The sequence below is a fragment of the Hordeum vulgare genome, chromosome 2H (genome assembly GCF_904849725.1).
Source record: "Hordeum vulgare subsp. vulgare chromosome 2H, MorexV3_pseudomolecules_assembly, whole genome shotgun sequence".
Taxonomy (NCBI): Eukaryota; Viridiplantae; Streptophyta; class Magnoliopsida; order Poales; family Poaceae; genus Hordeum; species Hordeum vulgare.
This window is the reverse complement of record NC_058519.1, coordinates 316,520,326-316,544,755: the sequence shown is the minus strand read 5'-3', so window position 1 is coordinate 316,544,755 and position 24,430 is coordinate 316,520,326.

Here is a 24,430-nt window from a genome sequence, read left to right as displayed (position 1 = left end):
TATCAGTGAGGCATGACTTGGTAGTTGACAGTGCTGAGACACCTCCTTGGAACATGACCCTCTGAAATGAAGACCAATTCCTGACAACAAAGTAGGGTAGATCAGCGGCAGAGACATAGAGGAGATCCATGGGGGTTGAACCCTAGGGGTGGTGGTGTGCCACTTAACTAGTGCAATAAGCCGTATCAAGTCGTCGGTGTCGAAGCCGGCTGTCATGACATATAGAGATGCATGAGAGTCCAAGCCCTTGTGATCGATCTTCAAGAGGACAGTCGGGTCTGTTAGTGGAGGCAACGAGCTAGCTAGGGTTTGAGCAAGGGAGGAGTGGCATGTTTTTTAGAGGAGGTTTTCCTCTTCTTTTTTGGACGTAATCTCAGCAAAGTTGTTGTTTTGGTGGTAGGGGGAGGTAATGTTTGAGGAAATGTCATACCTATAGAAACTTTTACTAGGCAATAGTGTAATGTCGGGATGTCGGGGCTATTGAAAATTGAGATTACGGGATGTAAGTGACGTGGCCCACGTGGGAGAAACAAACATCGCACACTTCCCAAACATAATTAGTCTCTGCTATCAAATAGGAAAAACCTGCGGAAGCGCCATTTTCCAAAATTGCTCAAGGCGGTAGATATTTTTGAGATTGTGAGGGAGGTCTCGTGGAGCCCAATCGTGTGACCGTGCTAATGTGACAGGGCACGGCCGTGGGACATGCGTAGTCAGAGGAATTATATGTGTTGAGTGTTGATACGTCTACAACATATCTACTTTTCGAAATACTTTTGCTCTTGTTTTGGACTCTAATATGCATGATTTGAATGAAACTAACCCGGACTGACGCTGTTTTCCGGAGAACTACCTTGGTGTTATTTTTGTGCAGAAATAAAAGTTCTCAGAATTGGACAAAAAAATTTGTGATTTTCTTTTGGGAATTATAATGAATTATGAAGCAATGAGCCACCAGAGGGGGAGTTCCTGTGGTCCACGAGGCAACAGGGCGCGGCCACACCCTAGGTCACACCCTGTTCTATGGTAGGGCCCACGAGGCTCCTCTGACCCTATTTCCAGTCCTATAAGATCACATATTCGGACAAAAAACTCAGATAGAAGTTTTCATCATGATATACAAGACGGAGCTACCGCCACCTCATGTTTTTCCTCCAATGGGCTCATCTAAAGTCGTTTTTGGGCTCCGGAGAGGGGGATTCGTCGTTGTCGTCGTCACCAACCCTTATCCATCAACAATTCCATGATGCTCACCACCGGGATTGAGTAATTCATTTGTAGGCTCGCTCGTTGGTGATAGTATTCGGAGTAGATTGATCATGTAATCGAGTTAAGTTGATAGGGCTTGATCCCTAGTATCCAATAATGTTTGAGAGTGATGTTGCTATGATTTTGCTATGCTTAATGATTGTCACTAGGGCTCGAGTGCCATGATTTCAGACCTAAACTTATTATGTTCTATCTAAATATGAAGGTGTTTAAATCCTATCTTGCAAGTTGTATGCACCTATTATGTGTCTTGATCCACATACACCAAGGAGACAATAATTGGGATGATTTCCGGTGATTACCTTAGTTTGAGGAGTTCATATATTCACCATGTGTTAATTCTTTGTTCCAAATCTATAATAAAATTAGGCCTTAGTAGCCCTTAGTTTCCAATAGGACCACGCTGCCATGGGAGTGTAGGACGAAATAAGTCATGTAAGTTCTCATGACAAGCACGTATGACTATATACGGAATACATGCCTACATTATATTGATGAATTGGAGGTTGCTTTGTGTCGCTCTAGTGTGTAAATGTTGCATCATTGGTGTCGTCCATTTCTTACCGTTGTTATTCCATGGCTAAACTTTACATATAGTGAATCTTACTAAGTTACTATTGCTACGGTCACTATCACTACCATTACAAAGTTGTTGCTATCACTATTACTACTGCTACTATTATTTTCCATTCTACAAAACCTTTGGTGCAGAGAGATATACCATTTGCAGTTGAATTGATAACTCAACTGTCAAGGCTGGTAAATATTCTATGGCTCCCCTTGTGTCGAATCTATAAATTAGGCTAAAATACTATCCGTGAAGACTGTTGCGATCCTCTAGACTTGTGGGTTATCAACACCTTTTTGTGGTGTTGTTGCCGGGGAGCATCGATATATTTATTGTGTTAACTTGAGAATATCCAATTTCTACTATGAAGAATCTGAAATATATTCGGACTAAGATAATCCCGTCTTGTACAAGAGGAGGTACGAAACTGCCATCTAGCTCCGATTTTGATTCACCTACTGTTTTGAATCATTTTATTACACCATCGCATGTTGCTCGTTCTGGTATATCGCTTGAACTGGATGATGGTACTTCTAAAATTAATGATGATACTACTGCAATATTTGATGAAACTGAAACTATGACACTAAATGAATTACTTGATGCTCAAATTGTTAAAGCTAAATAACTTGCAAATGCTGAAACTGATAATTTTTTTGAATCACCTAATACACCTCGCTCTCCTTATAAAAATCAATTGCCTTACGTACCTGAAGGTTATGTTATGGATGGGGAAGTAGCTAGGGACTTTCTTGTTATTGAAAATAGAGATGACTTGAAGAAACTACTTTGCAAACTGAAAGAAAAATCTATGATGGAGAAAATGAAATGTGATCCTAAATTTCCTATAAACCGTGAGTAGATTTGTTACTGATAAGGATTATGAATTATCTACAAACTGTGAGTTGATTCCGATAGTAGAATCTGATCCTTTCCATGGTTATGAAACTGAAACTGTTGTTGGACACTTCTCTAAATTGAATGATATTGCTGCTTTGTTTACTAATGAGGAAAAGATATGTTACTATTACATCCTTAGGATTTTTCCTTTCTCGCTAAAATGCGAGGCTAAAGAATGGTTCCTTTCTATTGCTCCTCATTGTGTGCGTAGTCCCTAGGATATCCTTTATCATTTATCTAAAAAATATTTTCTTGCTCATAAGAAACAAGCTGCCTTACAGGAGATATTTAAGTTTGTGCAAATTGAAGAAGAAAATATCCCTCAATCTTGGGGGAGGCTTCTCTAGTTACTTAGAGCATTGCCTGATCATCCTCTTAAGAAAAATTAGATACTTGATATCTTTTATAATGGACTAACTTATGCCTCTAGGGATTTCCTAGGCGGTTGTGCCGGTTGTGCTTTCAGGGAAAGAACTATTGGACAAGCTCAAGAACTACTAAATAACATAGTGTAAAATGTCGATCATTGGACACTTCCAGAATCACCCCGGAGCCTATTCAGAAGAAGAGAGGTATTCTATTCCTGAGTCCTGAACATGTCAAGAAATTACCACTTATCTAAGAAATACATGGACTTGACACCCCGACACAGGTAGTTGACGTAAAATCTCTCCGTGCCTTTAATGAAAGTGATATACCCTACACTAATAATCCTAGTCAATGCATGGATGAATTTGATGATTTTATTGTTATGGAAGAACATTTTCATAATTATTTCAAAGATCAATTAAGACGTAATGCTATGATGATAGATCATTTCAGTGACTTGTTGTTTAGAATTGCTAATGATGTTAAGGGCCTAGGTAAATATGCTTGTATGGTTCACACCCAATTAGACCAAGTTGGTAAGTCACAAAATGATTTGCTTGCTGATATGAATGATAATGTTGTTAGAGTAATGACTAGTGGAGGTCGCATGACCCAGGAACCTCTTTATCCTATAGGTCAACCTAAAAGAATAGAATAGGATTCTGACATAATTAATGATAATACACCTAGTCCTTCTAAGAAGAAAAAGAAAGATAAAATGATAGGACTTTGCATGATTCTAGTGAACCTGTTATTGAAAAACCCGCTCAGACTCCAAATTATGTTTCTATTTGTGATGCTAAGACACAATCTGGTAATGAACATTCACGTAGCGATGATGAGAATAATAATGTTAATGTAGATGCTTCATGAAATATTAATCAGGAACCTCATAATGATGTTGAAGTAATACTTGTTGAAGGTCTTCATAACCCACCTCCTAAAAATAAATGTTATAAGAAGAAATATTTTGTTGCTAGAAAGCATGGGAAATAAAGAGAGCCATGGGTGCAAAAACCCATGTCATTCCCTCGTAACCCTTCTAAGTGTAAGGAAGAGGAAGACTTTGAGAGCTTTGCTAAATGATTAGGTCTGTCTTTTTGTGCACTAGGTTGACTGATACTTCAAAAATACATCCATATGATAAGTATATGAAAGATATTATTACCAACAACAGAAAATACCAAAAATCAAAATTGTTACTATGATTGCTAATTATTCTTTTGATGGTGTAGTGCCTAAGAAGTTGGGAGATCCAGGTACAGTCTCAATACCTTGCTCCATTAAAATAAATTATGTTAAAACTATTTTATGTGATTTAAGAGATGGTCTTAGTGTTACGCCTTTCTCCATTTATAAGAGACTTGATTTGCATAAGTTGTAACGCCCAAGATGTGATCCTATCCTTATTTTGGCACGAGGGCCTCTACGGGGATAGTAACGCATCTCGTTGTTTTGCAAGAATGGATATCGTTACAAGTACATGTACATAAGAGATGAGTATATGGAATTGGCTTGCACTCGCCACAAGCTACAACATGTACGACACAATAGAATAATATATTCAATCACCATGTAGAAGAGCAGGGTCCGACCACAGACAAAAACAAACGATAAAAGAATGACGTCCATCCTTGCTATCCCAGGCCGCCGGCATGGAACCCATCCTAGATCCATGAAGAAGAAGAAGAAGAAACTCCAAATAGCAGAATCATCGCGCTCACATCAAAGTATCGCTTTACCTGTACCTGCAACTGTTGTTGTTGTGATATGTGAGCCAAAGGGACTCAATAATATAATTTCCAAAGGTATCAAGACTAGCAAAGCTTAATGGGTGAGGTATGGTTAAGTCGTGAGACTGTAGCGAGCAACTAAGCATTTATTTTAGTGGCTAACTTACGAGTACAAGAAATATAGTGGGTGATATACATATAAATGGACATAAACTAATAATGATCAAATGAATCATCCTAAACACCTACTTACGTCAAACATAACCCCACCGTGTCCTCTTCCTTATACAGAACACACGAGAAAAGATTGTCATAGTTGCGCACACAATTGGCATAGTTAATTAAGTTTACTTCAAGTTATGTAGAACCGGATGTTAAAAAAGTTTCCAAGTTTCCACATAATTGTGGGCATGGCTTTTCGAACGATATAACCCTGCAAGGGTGCTCCAACTAGTCGATCACAAACTACCACACGCTGCGTCAAAAACCTCAACCGCGGAAAACCCATGATCTCCTTGGATTCCTAGTGGAAAACTTCAACCTCAAGATAACCCAAAGTATCCTCGGAATCCCTCGCACAAGACGTTCGAGAAAGGTAAAACAAATACAGCAAGGCCGCCCGACATGTCGACAATCCCAATGGGAGCCGCGTATCTCGTTCTCAGGACACAACAGATAAGCTAGTGTATGGTGGCCTGATAGAAATCACCCAAGTTGCCCCGGGTTGGCCCCGCATAGTGCTCTATATAGGACCAACACCATCAACATTGGCCCTCCCTGTATTATTTTGAATTACTCCTAGGGTTTTTGATGCCCTATGTTTTTCAGTATTATTATGTTGGGCAAATATAGTATCAACGTTGGGCCTTGCCAGAAGAGTTTTTCACAAAACAAAAATCTAGGGGGTCCCCATAACAACCCCAAGCATGTTAGGAGCACTCATTTATGGAACATAACACCGGTAGCCGAAATTAAGGAAGCAAAAGCGGAACAAAACACCCACCCAGAAGGCCAAGCCTTCTGCCTTTTACCAGGTATATAGGTGCATTAAATTCAAATATCAATAATATGGTGATATAACAATGAACCCATGTTTTCACATGGAAGCAACTACACTAGCAACGAGCAATGATATCAGAAGGCTGAGCAAGCGTTAACATAGCCAAACAGTGGTTTGCTGGGTTGTGAAAAGGTTAAAGTCTTTTCATGGCAATGTTGGGAGGCTAACACTTAAGTGGTAGCCATCGAGATATAGCGAAAGATACGAGAAAACTAGCATGGTATTGATAATAATGGTATCTAGGGAAATGGTCATCTTGCTTGTGATCCCTCTTGGAAGAGGAAAGAATCCATGAAGAGGACGAACCAACGTAGTCAAATGGATCCTCACATTTCGATACGCTTGCGGAACTCTATCGAGAAGAAGCAATCCAGAAACAAGAATGAACACACTATATTCACCACAACATATGCATGACATGATGCACAATTATATATGATGCATGTCCATTTAATAATGCACGACACGACAAAGCACGACAATTTATTACTACACATTAAGAAAAGTTCAATATGCAACGAGTTGCATTTTGCCGAAACTCCACATTCGAATTATTTAGTTCACTCCCATTTAGGTACACGACAATATTAAATATTGTTAGACATGACAAGAGGTTAAGCATAAGTAAACTACCTATCTAGGCATATTAAATGAGGTAGAAAACAACATAGAGCATCTCCGAAATGACCCCATATGTGAATTTCGAAATCTGTCCATATCTGAACCAAACACATTTTATATTTATTAAACAGAAAAATAAAGTGGAGCATGTAATTCTACACGATATTCTTTTCAATTTACATATATATATCATCTAAAACGAAGGTACTTTAAAAAAAATATGAGCAAAACAACATGATATGTCATGAATGCAAAATGCATGCAAATGACAGCCACAACATGATAAAACATGGATGCACAACATATTATGAAGCTACATGTTATTCTACACATGTTTAAATGAGGTCGAAACAAGAAATAATAATTCCAGAAAGTCCCCATATGGAAATTACGATTGTTTTCCTATACAAAATTTTAGATTTATTAAACAACAAAAAAAATGCTTTCATATTGTTCTACACATTTTTCTAGCCAAGTTACATATGTGGAATATTTTAATAGGAGCTATGGTTAATTAGTTATGAGGCAAACCGTTTTAACAAGGCACCTATGCAATTTAAATGAAAACAACAAGTTAATATGTTTGACATGATTGCAAGTTGGATATTGTCAAACTAGACAAAATTATAAGCATTTTACATGTATGAAGTTTTTAAATCCGATGCAATATTAATTTGCTATGAATTAAATCATTTTAACATGGCATCCCGCAAAATAATGCAAACAACACATTAGTTATTTTTATCACGCATGAAAGTTGCAAATTATTAATCTACATAAAATTCTAGATATTTTACATATCTAATTTATTTTTATCCGATGCCCGGTTTGTGAGTTGTTAATGCATTAAGATGAGGGACTAAATTGTAAATTAGGCAATTCACAGTTAATTGACAAATTCGTCGCAAGTGCAACAAACATTAATGGGCCGAATCTGGTGGGCAAACCTTAATGTAGCATGCACTAAGCGTAATATAAAGAATGGTAGTGGGGAGTTCACCCATGGGCTTCGGCCCTTTTGGCGGGGTCGGTTGAGGAGGTGAGCTCGGCCTTAGAGGCCGGGGTAGCCCACGCGGAGGTAGAGCTGGTCGAGCTGGGCCACGGGACGACAATGTAGCCCACGGGATAGGAAGGCCAAACAAGTCCAGGGCGCTGGCCCGGCCAACTGGTGGCCCACTACGCAGTCAACGGGGGCGCGTCCCCATTCTCCCGCACGGACAGCACAGGACGGCGACCATAGCACGGTCAACGGCAGAGCTTGGCGACCATGGGGACACCTTGGGGAAGATCCGAGCGATGGGATGTCGGGATCGGACGCGGACTGGCCCGGTTTGGAGGCTGGCGACCTCGGACGACGCACCAACGAGTGGCAAGGCAAGGGCGAACTGAGGGTGCGGGTCTCGGGCACGAACAACTTCAAAACAATGGAGAGGAGGCAGCTTAGGATACTCCTGGTCGTCCTCGGGTGTCGTTCGGCGAGGCATGGAGGTCGGGGGGGGGGGGGGGGGGCGGGGGTCCTCGGGTGCAGGGCTTCGTGCGGAGCTGCTGCTGCCGTTGCTCACGGGCTCTTGCGAGCGCGGTCGAGGGCAGTGGCTGCACACGCACGGCGAGGAGCCCCAGCAGGTACGGCTGGCACAACGTTGGGCATGGTGTTGGACATGAGTGCCTGCGGCCGACGGATGCGTCAAGGCGCAGGTGAGGCTGGAGGCCTTCGGCTGCGCGAAGATCTCATGGTTGCACTGCGGATTGGCCGGATGAGGAACCCGAGGTGGGACTGGACACGAGGGTGGCGGCGGCTGGAGGATTGTGTGGATAGGACAGGGATCCCAGTTTTTAGGGATTAGGTCTAGGACTAGATGGACTATATAGAGCAAGTTTGGCTAGTTCTAGGGTCATCTAGGGTCATCTGGATCCTTCGATATAAATCGGATGGCCGAGAATAAATAGGCTAGTGAGTCCAATTGAAAAACCGATGTCAGTTTAGTATATATCAGGGTTGATCCAGACCCAACGGTCATGACCGTATATCTCGGGTTTCTGAAGGTTTTCGTATTACGCTGCGTGTAGGGTTTGTGCACTATGTAGAGGGGCTAGGCATAGAAGAGAGGAAAAACAGGAAGCTAGGAAACATATTTAGACACCAAAAGTGTCTCATAATTTGACCGGCTATAGTGCCGTTATAGGTTAACAATTCAGGTATCTAACGACCCCTAAATGCGATAAAATTTCTTAGGCGACCTATCTACATTATAATAAGACCGCACACCATATTTTGACCCAATTCGAGCAATTTTATACACACTTTAAAAAATATTTAAATGATGTCGCGAGCACATGCATGTGTGGTTCGTCTCAAAATGGTGAACGACAAAAACGAGAGAACCGACAACTAATAATGGATGCAAGTTTTGAAAAAATGGTGGCAACACAGTGCCGATGGAATGCGGATGATGCGAATGATGCGATGATGAATGCGACCAAGAAACGAATCATGCGACGATAATGGAATAAAATGGGAAATCTTCTGGAGCGTCGGTTCTGGGTTGTTACATAAGCTTACACCTATTGAGATATCTTTACAAGTTGCTGATAAATCCACTACTTTACCTATTGTAGTTTGCGAGGATGTTCTCGTTGTGGTTGCAAATGTTACTATCTTGACATACTTGTTATTGTTGATACGCCCAAGGACGACAACATGTCGATCATCCTTGGTAGACCCTTTTTAAATACTACAGGATTTGTTATTGGTTTCTACAAATGCAAGATCACTTTTCATGTCATTGGCAAACCACATACTGTGCATTTTCCGAAGAATCAAACTTTGGTTAATAATATTAATGTCATTGAGCCAATTGCTAGAGTCATCATTGAAGGTTTCAAAATTCCTATTCGTAGTGCCAATAAGAAATAATGTACTCTTATTGTTGTTCATATGAAAATCCCCATTGAGGTAAGTTAGTGTCATACGAAAAAAAATCGGTTTCATGTCAATCGGAAACGGTTAATAACAAGACTTGATCAACCTTATTCATGGATCCTTTTTGAGATACTTGTTATCGTTGAATTTAGTAGGCACAATTCTTTGTATTATTAGTTTCTATGTGTTATTCTTAATTGAATAAAATAATATGACTTGATTATCATGTTTTCCGAGTTTTCCGTGGAATAAAAAAATGAACCAAAAATAAATAGTCTCAGAATGCCACAAAATTTGAACATGAATTTTCTAGAATATTTAAGAATTTTTGGTGTTGAAAATACACCGGGAAGGGGCACCTGTGGGCCATGAGGCAACATGGTGTGTGCACCCCCTAGGGCATGCCCTGTTGTGTGGTGGGGCCCACAAGCCCTCCTTGCCTTATCTCTTTATCCTATATCATCCATTACCTCCAGCAAAAAATTCCCTAGCTCTCTCTGCTCGGAACTCCATTCCTGAAACTATTTTAAAGAATTTCAAGCTCTTTGCTCGGAACTCCGTTCCTAAAACTGTTTCTAGAAATTTCTCCTTGGTATGTGACTACACCATTCCTCGAATTAGTTTTCACTTTAGTGGTTTATATTTTGCATATTTTTCTGTCCTTGGTGCTGCTGAAAATGAGCTTGCATGTCTAATTGTTTGAGTTCCAAGTAGTGGGAATTCTTGATATGTCCTATAGGCATCCATATGAGTAGTTTCTATCAATCTTGCAAAGTTTTACTAACATAATTTTATGGTCCAGAAATTTCAGATTTTTTTTTCATAGGAAGATGAATTTCTTTAGGAGAGGTTCTTCAAGCCGGCGCATCAAAGGAGTTGTTGCGAGGACCCCGGACCAACATATCAACATTCCTCGCAACATGGAGGTTAGGCCATGTGAGTGGCCACATACACCTTTCATGATTGAGGCGGTTTTTCATCAAGAGTTCATGCAATTCACTGCAAATGTTGGGTTAACCAACTTCCTCATAGATGAGTGTGACCAGTACTACCTCCTTACAAATTCCTTGGTGATTTTTTACTTCATCAATACTTTTGTTGCTTCCATGGTTCATTTTGATTTATATCATGAGCATCATGAAATATCACTCTTTTAATTATGTTGAATATGCATGATTCCTTTTGACGAGGGAACCCATGAGCCTAGAATTGAAGAGTTTGAGGAATTTCTCCTCACCTTGACCATGGGAGAAATGAGGGGTGTGTCGAAGGCTAGGGCCACTAGTTTACATTTTACTTATGTGCACTACTTCACTTTATTCATAGGGAAATGTTTAACTGTTATGAATCAGGGTGCTGGTCTCAGTGCCCCCACCCTCGCTATCTTACGCCGCGCACTTTATGGCGACAATACCAACAACATAGAAGCTATAGTTGCACGCCCCTTGCATCATAACCGGATTAAGGAAAAATATCCATGGTGGTATCTCTGACACCCTCCTAGCAAAGCGTTTCAATGTTGCCATACGTCCTGTTCATTATTTATTGCCTAAGTTTTATCCAGATCATCAGTTCATTGAGGAACCTAAACCCCCGCAGCACATTCGTTATGACTTGGTTTACAACAAGACTACTCTCGATATTATTATGTTTCCTGCACCTTGTTTGTTTAAATTTCATAATAGGCACGAATATACCGTCATGCCGGAGGATATAATTGCTTACTGGAATGAGTTAGTTGCGGCGTAGGCGGAGGCCCAGACATGGGACGCTCAGATTTCCTAGCAATAGTACATTCCTGCACCTGATGGCTACTAACAATGGTGAACCGGGCTAGGAAAAATCCTAAGCTTGGGAGAGTACGTATTTCTTACCAACATTACATTACTGTTCACACACTTCATACAAAGTGTCGGTGTTCATCCTTTCTCATTGTGTATTCGTGTTAGTCTTATTTTTCTGCTTTGTGTTTGTGTGTTTAAAAACTTCAGAAATCCCAAAAATATTTCTTCCTTATTTTTGTTTTTTCTTTCCTGTTTAATTAGCTGTAGTGTTAAAAGAAAGCCTAAAAAGCTTTTCTTCACTTGTTGGGAGCTTTCCTGTGTAAATAGTTTTTCTAGTTTTTATTTTTCCTCATCTTGTTTGCTTTCTTTGTGAAGAGTCAAAAACTCCAAAACTATTTTTGTGTGTTTCTCTGAATTTCTTTTCTTTTCTTTGAGTCATTGAAAGTAGAAGACCGCAATGAAAATGTTGAGTGGCTCTCATATGCATTAATGTTGATCTAACCAAGAGCCAAGATTACCATCTCTTCTCCTTTGCACAAATACCTTGCGGATTCCAGCTCAGTCCACACCACTGATACTTGGGATCTATGTAGGGTTTTTCCATGAAGAGGAACGGGTAATCACAACACAATGCAGGTAAGGATATCCCTCGATTAAGAAACCAAGGTTTATGGAACCAATAGGAATATCAGCACTCAACCATCTTCAGGAACTACACACAAAAGAGCAAACAACTTGCACCCAACGCGGTCAAGAGGGTTGTCAATCCCCTTGATCTCGTTATTTGCAAGCAAATAAGGTGCGTAGATAATTGTAGATAGTTGTAACTTACAAAATAAAATTAAAGACAAATAATAAAAGTGATGAATTTATATGTTTTCTGAATATATAAGTGAATAGACCGGGGGGCCATAGTATTCTCTAGTGGCATCTCTCATGAAAGCAACATATGGTGGGTAAACAAACTACTATTGGGCAATTGATAGAACAGAGGATAGTTATGTGATTTTCACGACAATGATCATGTGTATATAGGAATCACGTCCATAGGAAAATAGGTTGACTCCTACCTGCACCTACTACTATTACTCCACCAATCGACCGCTATCCAGCATGCATCTAGAGTATTAAGTAAAATAGAGTATTCCTTGGAGAACGATGACATGATCTAGACAAAGTAAATCCAACCAATATGAATAAACCCCATCATTTTATCCTTAGTGGAAATGAAAACACAATTTCTCCCTAGGTTGGTTTTGATAATTCATCACAACATATGCATCATTGGACTAATGTTTTTCCATGTATATTTCAAAAAAGTTCAAAAGATTCTATGGCTTAAGGTTTATGTGGACATACCCCTCGATGCAAGAAAGGAATAACATTAGCTCAAGCTTCAAGCTAGAAGACTCTTCATTTTATATTTGTGAGAAATCAATTTTGAGTCCATAGGAAAGCCAATACTATTAAAAGGCGTGATGTACTAAAATGAACTGATTGCTCAAATGCTCAAAGTTAGCCACCAAAACACCTAGTCATTTTCCCACATATCCACTCTGTCAAGTTCCACATTCACAAATTCGGTGTCACGTACATTTCCACACTCGACCCACAGAGTTTGAAACTCGGACAGAACCCTAGTCATTCCCACCAAATCGGTGCAATCGAAACTGCATCGGTGCTACCGAGTTCAGTGTGACCAACATTATGTTGCCAAGATATACAAAATCGGAATTTCCGAGTTTGAGTATCGGTGCCATCGAGTTTGGTCATCTGACCGTTAGTCACCTCTTCGATGCCATCGAGTTCTATATATCTGTCTCACCGAGATTCGAAAGTTCACACCATTAGTACTAGTCGGTACCACCGAGTTGTCCACTTCGGTGTCACCGAGTTTGCACTTTTGTGTGTAACGGTTGGATTTTGGCTGCTGCCTATATATACCCCTTCACCCACTTCTCTTTTGTGGCATAAACACTAAGAAAACACACTTCACTTCCAGATCCATTTTCTGAGAGAGAACCACCTACTCATGTGTTGAAACCAAGATATTCGAATCGCATCATTTGAAACTTGATCTCTAGCCTCCCCAAACTGCTTTCCACCAAATCAACCTCTCCTACCCATTCATATTCCGTGAGAGAGTGATTTCTGTTGAGGAGACTATCTTTAGAAGCACAAGAGCAAGGAATTCATTGATCCACCCCATCTATTACCTTTTGGAGGGTGGTGCCTCCTAGATTGGTTAGGGTTGCTTGGGAGCCTCCTACTTCGTGTTGTGGAGTTGAACCAAGATGTTTGTAAGCGCAAGGAGATCGCCTACTTCGTGAAGATCTATTGTGAGTAAGGCTAGTCCTTCGTGGACGTAAGCAGTGGTGGGATAGACAAGGCCGCTTCTTTTTGGACCCTCCGTGGGTGGATCCCTTCGTGGACTCTCGCACCCATTACCCTCCGTGGGTTGAAGTCTCCACTAACATGGCCATACGATAGCGCCACCTATCGGAACCATGCCAAAAATCGCCGTGTCAACCTCATGCATTTGATGTCCCTACCTTACTCCTCTACTTTACACTTGCATGTTTACTTTCCGATGCTATACTATTAGAACTGCATGTGTGAGGTGTACTTGACTTGTTATAACTGTTGTAGCTGTCTCTCAAGTAAATTTGGGAAAAGGCAAAAAAGTTATCTTGTCAAGTAGTCTAATCACCCCCTGTCTAGACATACTTTCGGTCCTACAAGTGGTATCAGAGCTTTGGTCTCCATTTCATTCATTTAGCAACCTAATAGAGTATGGCATCTAGTGAGGGAAATTATCATCATAGATGTCCTTACTTCGATGGCACTAATTTTACTAGTTGGGAGCATAAAATGAAAATGCATATACTTTGCTTTAATTCTCATGTTTGGGCTGTTATTCGTGTTGGCGTGCAAGGTAACTTCCTTGGAGAAGGGCATGAACCAGATCGTGAGGCGACAAGTGATGAACTGAAGATGTCACAACTTAATGCTCAAGCCTGCGATATCATCTTCAACTGCCTTTGCCCCGAAGATTTCAACAAAATCAGTCGTCATGAGAATGCAAAAGAAATTTGGGATACATAGGTTGATATGAACGCAGGTACTGATTTTGTCAAAGGTGAAGGATGGTGAAGGAGTCGCTGAAATGTATTCTAGGCTAGCTCTCATCACCAATGAGATTGCCGGCTTGGGAAGCGAAGAGATGTCCGACAAATTAATCATCAAGAAGATACTTAGAGATCTTGATGGTAAGTATGACACTGTGTGCACATTGATACAAATGATGCCAAATTACAAAGATCTCAAGCCAAATTAAGTCATTGGTAGGATTGTTGCTCATGAGATGTCACTCAAGGACAAAGATGAGCTGCACAACAAGTCAAGCGGTGCTTATAAGGCCTCATGTGATGCTCCCGCTACTTAAAAAGACAATCTTGTCACTGATGAAGAGATAAGCCTCATGGTCAAAAAATTCAACAAGTTCTACAAGAGTAGAGGCAAAGATAGAAGCTCAAGTTCAAGACATGATGAGAAGCGTTCGTCCAGTCATGACTAAAACTTCTACAATTGTGGGAAGCCCGGACACTGAAATGAGTGCTCGGCTCCCTACAAAAGAAGAGAAGAGTCACCTCGAAGATGAAGCTCAAGAGATGAGTCACCTCGTAGAGTGAGAAGGAGTCGATAAGATCACTATGAATGAAGACACTCACGGAGAGGCAAGGAAGCAGAGAAGAAGGACAAATACACCAAGAGCAGTTCATGAAGAAGACATCAAGCTCATGTTTGTGACCGGGTCTCTGGCTCCGTGTCTGATCACCACTCCGAGAGAAGTTATCACTCCAACTCCCACTATAGTCAAGATGAAGGTGTTGCCGGGATTGCGCTTGTTTCCACCAACTCCTACGATTTATTTGATTCACCAAATGAGGGAGTCGGAAACTGCTTCATGGCTAAAGGCCCCAAGGTATCACATCCTGAGTATCTTGATTTCAATAGTGATGAGGATGACTTGTTAGGAGAAGATGACTTGCTTCTAGATAAAGCTAGTGAATATACTGAAAATGAACTTGCTATTTATCATGCTAGTCAAGAGAAATCAAATGATGATGTTAAGAAGGAAATTGAATGACTAACTCAAGAATTAAAAACTCCTAAGTTAGCTCATGAGACTACTTTAGAAGATCATAGAGAGCTTGCAAGAACCCATGAGAAGCTACGCTTCAAGAAGATCAACTTGGAGCAAGAGCATGAGTTCTTAAAAGCAATCAATGATGTAGCTACGCTTCAGAATAAGAGTTCTTCTTATCTAGCTAAACGATTACTGTTGTCCAAGAAGAACATTTTGGCAAGAATTGTATGCAATCAACCTCAACCATATGCATTAGTTCAAGGAGTCATACATTCCCTCAAAGGTAAGCAAGGAACAAGGTAAATAATGCATCTTTGGACATTATCCCATGTGTGCTTCACTCCATGTCCATAGATATCCTTGCATATGTTCTTTTGCTTTAGGACTAACCCATGTAGGTGAGAAGAGTATGAAAACAACAAGGATTGCTCCCAAACTCAAGATCATCTTCATCAACATTGAGCATCCACTAGTGCTTCACCTACTTGAAGTCTTCTATGACAAAACCCAAGGTTAGTTGATCCCTCTTAGTGGGGATATCGTATCAAGGGGGAGCTTTACTCTAAGATTTGAGTATAAGCATCTCCTAAGGATATGAACACATTAATGCTTATGTAGAAGTAGAAACCCCACTTGTGCTTAACGATGAGTATGACCTATGATCAAGTAATCTTACTTGGCTCCTATGTCAATATACTCTTATATAGATGACTTTGTCATCGCCCAAGTGTTGGATAGCTACTAGGATGTGTGTGCATGTTCACCATGTTTTATTCGTCATTCTTATTATGTGAGCATGTTGGTCTGCATGTGTTTGATCATTCGAGGACATCCAATTGTTCTTATTTCGCTTTTGATTTATCTTTTGCCAATTGGATGGACAAGAATGCCTAGGAACCTTCTCTAGCTATCTATGCTATCTCATGTCAAGTTCTATTCATGCTTCATAAAAAAACATGAACAAGCACTTGTCGATACCTCTGTGTGAAAGTGCAGTCGGAGTTCCGTATCATTCAAAGGATGCCTTCCAAAATCTGTTTGAGAAATTCGATGTGACCAACTTCACAAACTTGGTGCCACCGATTTTTCAAAGTTGATTAGGTTTTCAATCTCGGTACCACCAAAATCGCCAACTCAGTTACACCAAGTTTCCCTGTCTGTTGACAGTTGAGGAACTCGGTGACACCGTTTTTTCCATCTCGGTGACACTGACAACGTACCGGTATATATATATATATATATATATATATATATATATATATATATATATATATATGGACCGAATCTTGGACATCACTTCGTCAAAACGTTTCGTTCGCCAAAACCATCGCTACCCCCGAGACCCCATGTCATAGCCCTTGACTCCCCGAGCGCCGCCTCCTCTAGGATTCGCCGCCTTGGACGCAATCTACTCCGCCATCATCGTCGTAGCCGAACCGCCACCAAGTTAGGGTACGATTCGATCTCCTTATGCGTTCATCGTATGATTCTTACGCATTGGGAAAGTTTTTCTTTGAGCCACCTTGTGCAAACCCTTCCTTCCACTGGATGAATCTTGTAGTGTAGAAGAAGTAGAAATTTTGGATCTAATCAGCCGCAGAATGCAACTCGGTGACACCGAGTTTGCAAAATTGGTTCCACCGATTCTTGTTTTAGGGTTCCTGAGAAGCAACTCGGTGAGACCGAGAAGCTATTTTCTGTGCCACCCAAAATGACTGCCGAGTGTTTGTTAAGCGTGTCATCTTTCTCGCTGACTCCGAAATTGCTAACTCGGTGCCACCGATTTACATCATGCAGAAGATCATACCCTAAGTTTCAAACTACAAATTAAAAAAAAATTGTGATGCTCATTGATATGTCTCCATCGTATCTACTTTTCCAAAATCTTTTGCCCTTGTTTTGGACTCTAATTTGCATGGTTTGAATGGAACTAACCCGGACTGACGCTGTTTTCAACACAATTGCCACGGTGTTGTTTTTGTGCAGAAATGAAAGTTCTCGGAACGTCCTGAAAAATTACGGAGAATTTTTCTGGAAAATATGAAAAATACCTGCGCAAAGATCCACCGGAGGGGATGGGCCAGTGGGCCACAAGCCCTGTTGCCGCGGCCTCCCCCTGGCCGCGGCAACCAAGCTTGTGGGGCCCACGTGGCTCTGCCGCCCCAAACTCAGCTCTATAAATTCACTTTCGCCCAGAAAAAAATCAGAAGAGAAGATTTCGTCGCGTTTGCGATACGGAGGCGCCGCCACCTCCTGTTCTTCATCTGGAGGACAGATCTGGAGTCCGTTTTGGGCTCCGGAGAGGGGAAATCGTCGCCATTGTCATCATCAACCTTCTTCCCTCTCCAATTCCATGAAGCTCTTCATCGTTCGTGAGTAATCTATTCGTAGGCTCGCTGGGCGGGGATGAGTAGGATGAGATCTATGATGTAATCGAGTTAGTTTTGACGGTGATTGATCCCTAGTATCCACTATGTTCTGAGATTGATGTTGCTACTACTTTGCCATGCTTAATGCTTGTCACTAGGGCCCGAGTGCCATGATTTTAGATCTGAAATTATTATGTTGTCACCAATATATGTGTGTTTTAGATCCGATCTTGCAAGCTGTAGTTACCTACTATGTGTTATGACCCGGCAACCCCGGAGTGACAATAACCGGAACCACTCCCGGTGATGACCATAGTTTGAGGAGTTCATGTGTTCACCAAGTGCTAATGCGTTGTTCCGGTTCTTTATTAGAAGGAGAACCTTAATATCCCGTAGTATCCTTTTGGACCCCGCTGCCACGGGAGGGATGAACAATAGATGTCATGCAAGTTCTTTTCCCTAAGCACGTATGACTACACACGGAATGCATGCCTACATCACATTGACGAACGGGGGCTAGCCACATATCTCTCCGTGTTATAACTGTTGCATGATGAATGTCATCCAAAGGAATCACCGACCCATTGCCTACGAGTTCGTCCCACTGCTGCTGTTACTTGTTTTGCTCTGCTGCTGTTACTACTGTTGCTTGCTACTGCTGTCACTACTGCTGTTCCTTGCCACTGCTGTTACTCGTTACACTACTGCTACATACTAAAATACTTGTTCGCTCGACGTTGATGGGAAAAGACTATTTCCGTCTACGGGCAATTTCTGGCGCCATTGATACAACAGTTAGGAATAGTATGCCATCAACAGATCGTTTCTGACACCATTGTTATCATACTACTTTGCTGCTGATACTTTGCTTGCAGATACTAATCTTCTGGTGTGGTTGAATCTGACACATTCAGCTGCTAATACTCGAGAGTATCCCTCTCACTTCCTGCGTGGCGAACCAACAAATTTGGGTTGAATACTCTACCCTCGAAAACTGTCGCGAACCCACGCGCTGGTGGGCCATTGCAAGACAATTGCTAATTGTTGAGCAACTGGGAGCAGTTCTGGCTCTGTTGTCGCGAAGGCATCAAGCCAGGGACACGTCAACAACACTCTTCTAGTGTCGTTGCCGGGGACTGCCGTTAGCAGCATTTTTCTGGCGCCGTTGCCGGGGAGGTATTGCTATATTCTCTGAGTCACTTGGGATTTATATCTGCTGATCACTATGAAGAATCTGAAAGATCCAAAAACCAAAGTCTTGCCCTCAACTACGAGGGGAGGTAAGGAACTGCCATCTAGCTTTGCACTTGATTCACCTTCAGTTATGAGTAAGTTTGCAACATCACCTCCTGCTAGAAATCTTGATATGTCGCCTGTGCTTGATGATGCTATGCCTGATACTGCTAGAGATGCTATGCCTGATACTGCTAGAGATTCTATGCTTGATACTGCTAGAGATACTACTTCGCCTGATGTGCCACTAGGGGTATTCCTAGATGCTCATATTGCTAGAGTTACTACCAATGCTCGTGATGCTTCTGAAACTGCCGATACTATTGAGATAGAGCCTGCTTTTGCTACTACTAGACCTAGCTCTCCTAGATATGAATTGCCTGATATACCTGAGGGTTATGTTATGGAGGGAGAGATAGCTGAGGATTTTCTTGCGTGTAAGGATGCCTATGACGCTGAGAAATTACTTCTCAAGTGGAAGAAAAAACCTCTGAAAGCTAGGATGAAATACGACCCAAAGTTTGCCACTTCACCTATCTTTATCACCGATAAGGATTATGAACTCTTTGTCGATCCTGAGATAATCTCTCTAGTCGAATCTGATCCTTTCCACGATTATGAGTGTGAGACGGTCATAGCCCATCTTACCAAACTACACGATATAGCCACCCTTTTCACTAGTGAGGAGAAGATCCGCCACTACTATATCCTTAAGTTGTTTCCTTTCTCTCTAAAGGATGACGCTAAAGCCTGGTTCACTTCTCTTGCTCCTCAATGTGTGAGTAGTCCCCAGGATATGGTCTATTACTTCTGTGAGAAATATTTCCCTGCCCATAAGAAGCAAGCTGCCTTGCAGGAAATATACAACTTTGCTCAACTCAAAGAAGAGAGTCACCCACAAGCTTGGGGGAGGCTCGTCCAGCTACAGAATGCTTTGCCTGATCACCCTCTTAAGAAGAACGAGATACTTGATATCTTCTATAACACACTTACCGATGCCTCTAAACACCACCCAGATAGTTGTGCCGGTTGTGTTTTTAGGGAACGAACTGTAGAACAAGCTGAGACTCTACTGAATAACATCTTGATCAACGATAATGCTTGGACTATTCCCGAACCACCTCCTAAGCCAACTCCAAAGAAAAGAGGTATTCCATTCCTCTGTCCCGAAGATATGCAAGAAGCCAAGAAATCTATGCAAGAGAAAGGCATTAGATCTGAAGATGTCAAAAATCTACCACCTATCGAAGAGATCCATGGTCTCGATAACCCGATACAGGTAGTAGAAGTAAATTCTCTGCGTAGGTTTGATGAGAGTGATATTCCTTTTGACAAACCTGCTAGCCTATGCTTTGATGAATTTGACAACTTTGTTATCAAACAACAGAGTTTCAATGATTATGTTAGCACACATTTGGAACATAGTACTAGTATGCTTAGTCATTTAAGTGCTTGTGTAGACAGAAATGTCAATGATCTGAAGCTTCTGAGTAAACATGCCTCTATGATTACTACTCAGGTAGAACAAGTACTTAAAGCTCAGAATGACCTGCTCAATGAATTAAATGACAACTCTGTCACAGTCGTTACTAGAGGAGGCCAAATGACTCAGGAACCTTTGTATCCTGAGGGTCATCCTAAGAGAATTGATCAAGATTCTCGAGGAATTAATGCTGATACACCCAGTCATCCTAAGGAGAAGAAGAAGGATGATAGAAACCTGCATGTTAGTTCACCAAATACAGTCACACCTGAAGAACCAAATGATATTTCTGCGTCTGATGCAGAAACACAATCTGGTGATGAACATAAACCTGGTGACAATATGGACAACGATGTTCATAATGATGCTCAACCTAGCAATGATAAGGATGTGGAGATTGAACCTACGGTTAATCCTGATAATCCACAACCTAAGAGATACGATAAGAATGACTTCACTGCTAGGAAGAATGGTAAAGAAAGGGAGCCATTGGTTCAGAGACCTATGCCCTTTCCTCCTAAGCCATCCAAGAAAAAGGATGATGAGGATTTTGAGCGCTTTATTGAAATGATAAGACCCGTCTTTCTGCAGATGTGGTTAGTTTATATGCTCAAAATGTCTCCATATGCCAAGTACATGAAAGATATCATGACCAATAAACGGAAGATACCAGATCTTGAGATCTCCACCATGCTTGCCAATTACACTTTCAAAGGTGGAACTCCTAAGAAACTTGGTGATCCCGGAGTGCCCACTATACCTTGCTCCATTAAAGGAAACTACGTAAGAACTGCCTTATCTGACCTTGGAGCCGGAGTTAGTGTTATGCCTCTCTCTCTTTATCGTAGACTTGAACTGGATAAGTTGACACCCACTGAAATCTCTCTGCAAATGGCTGACAAATCAACTGCTTTCCCTGTCGGCATTTGCGAGGATGTCCCAGTTGTGGTTGCTAACACCGCTATCTTAACAGACTTTGTTATCTTGGATATTCCCGAGGACGATGCCATGGCTGTCATCCTCGGAAGACCCTTTTTAAACACTACAGGGGCTCTTATAGATTGCAACAAAGGCAATGTCACTTTCCATGTCAATGGTAATGAGCATACCGTGCACTTTCCGAAGAAACGATATCAAGTACATTGCATCAATGCTATCAAAAAAACTTCATCGATTCTTATTGGGAGCTTTGAATGCCCTACTCCTCGTGTCAAGATGAAGTTTTATTTGCTTGTTAGGGAGATACATATCCCCATTGAGGTAACTTAGTAGCTATTCGAAAATTCTCCGTTCTCTCTTGCGATTCGAGAAAGTTTTGTCATAAGGATTTGATCAACCCCATTGACGGATTTCTTTCGATGACCATGAAATGGATGAATCAAAGAGTCACATACTTCCATTTTAAGCTTTCACTTTCTTTTGCTTAGAAGAAAAATGATAGGTTTAGCTTAGTTTTTCCTATTTTCTGTTTTAGCGTCCCGGAGAAAAATACCCCGAAAATAAAAGTTCTTCGATGGTCCTGAAAATCTAGTATGATTTTTTCTGGAATATTTGAAAAATACTAGGACTGAGAGCTGGCCTGGGGGCCACCCCAGTGGCCCACAAGCCCTATCACCGCGGCCACCCCCTGGCCGCGGAAGCAAGCTCGTGGGGCCCACAGGGCGCCCCTCCACTCATTCCAGCTCCCATCCTCTTCCTCTACCTCCAGAAAAAATTGTTTCGTAGCTCAAACCTGTGTTCTTGCTCATTTGGTTGTGATTTTTGATCTCCTTGCTCAAAGCACCATTCTCCGAACCGTTTTGTGGAAATTACTCCTTGGTAAGTGATTCCTCCATTGGTCCAATTAGTTTTTGCTCTAGTGCTTTATCCTTCGCGTATTCTTGCTACCTTGGTGACCCTGATCTTGAGCTTGAAATGTTGATTCTAGCTGGTCCCAAGTAGTTTTAGCGCGTGATACGGTCTCTAGGCACTAGTAGGAGTAGTTTCTACGAGTTAGGTTAATCTTTATTCACTTCTCTTTCGAAGTCTCTAAAAATTTCAGAATTTTTCAGAGCTAGAAAAGGAAAAAGATGAGGAGGTTCTAGAGAGGCTCTTCAAGCCGTAACCCCAAGGAGGATGAGAAGAACCTCCCCAAGTACGTGGTTCCTCGAGTCACAGAAGTTCGAGCGTGCGAGTGGCCAAGTGACGAATTTTTACGTGCCGTCGGGCTTTATGAAGACTTTTATTACTTGGTGGAGAACACAGGTCTTACCGCGTTCGTTGAAGATAAGTGCTCACAATACCTCCTCCTCACCAATATTTTCGTTCAAAGCTTCAACTTTTATCCAAGGAAGAGTCCTCCCATGGTTGAGTTCATGTTGTACGATATCCCCCAGTGCATGACACTACAGGACTTTTGCAATGCATGCAAATTACCTTATGTTGGGGATATTCATGATCCTCGTCCACGGGACTTGGAAGATTTCATAGGTACTATTGCTGTTGGAGAGGAGAGAGGAGTGTCTCGCGCTAGAATTGCTAGCATACATTTTCCTGTGCTTCGGTACTTCTCATTATTTGTGGGAAAATATTTGATTGGCCGTGGGGAGGCTGGTTCACTTAGCTCTCCAGACCTTGCGGTTTTGCGCGAAGGCCTTTATAGCACTAAGACCTCTAGCCTAGGTGCTATAGTAGCTCAGCGGTTGAACACAAACCGTTCCAAAGGTGTCGTCTATCGAGGTATCTATGCTACTCGTCTTGCTAGACACTTTGAGATACCTATTAGACTTCGTGAGGAAGAAGAGATGCTTCTTCCTAAGAAATATCTGGATTATGAAAGCATGGTTCGCCATGATTTTCTGGATAGAGATGCTAGTAGACGGATAATTTATAACCTCGTATTTAGTCAGGGTACTCGAGAGACTATTACTTTGCCTGCTCCTTCTTTGTTCGATCTTCATGCAGGCATGTACACTATTATGCCTTCGGACATCTACGCATATTGGGGCTTAGCCCAATCATAGGTGCCCGTGCCCGAGCCGCCAGTCGAGTACCAGACGCCAGTTTATCAATGGGAGCCAGAGGAGCTCACACAGCAGTGGCATCCACAGTCCGCTCCGGAGTATCCCGGAGCTGGTTATTTCCCGCCTTGGGAGGAGACCAAGCTAGGCCAAAAGCCTAAGCTTGGGGGAGTACGTGTTCTCACGAATCTTACATTCATGCTTATGCTTTCACTTTGTTCGTCGGTGTTTACACTTTGCGACTGTATTATCAATGCTAGTTTATTTTCGTTTTCTTGTTTTCTTGTTTTTTGTGTCCTTTTGAGAAAACCCAAAAATATTTTCCTTTCTTCTTTTTGCTTGTTGGGAGCTTTCCCGTGTAAATAGTTTTCTTTTTCTTTGGGTCAAGGTAGAAGATATTCGTTACAATGTTTAGTAGCTCTTGCATGCATACCTGTTTAGCTTTCAAAGAGCCATATTACTTTGTCTTCTCCTTTATGTTTGCCTGCAGATTCAGCTTAGTCCATTGCACGACCACTCTTATTATTGTTCACATCGTTCAATCGTGCAAGTGAAAGGCAATAATGATGAAGTGACCGAGACTGGAAAAGCTGGTATGAACTCTATCTATTTTGTTTTTGTAAATATGACTAGCTTGTCGTCCCATATTCAGCTTTGTTGTGAGAGAACCATGTTTGCAATGACAACTTAGAGATCATAGTTTTTGATGCCATGCTTATTTAGCTAGGAACTTATAATGGTTTGTCTTGAATGCCAACATAGATTTTGAGATGACTATGATGTAGTATGATAGGATGGTATTCTCCTTTGAATGATTCAAGTGGCTTGACTTGGCGCATGTTCATGCATGTAGTTGAAACAAAATCAACATAGCCTCTATGATGTTCGTGTTCATGGTGATTTATATCCTGTTCATGCTTGCACTCAATGATAGTCAAACTCATTGCATCTTGATGACTGTTGTCGCTCTCT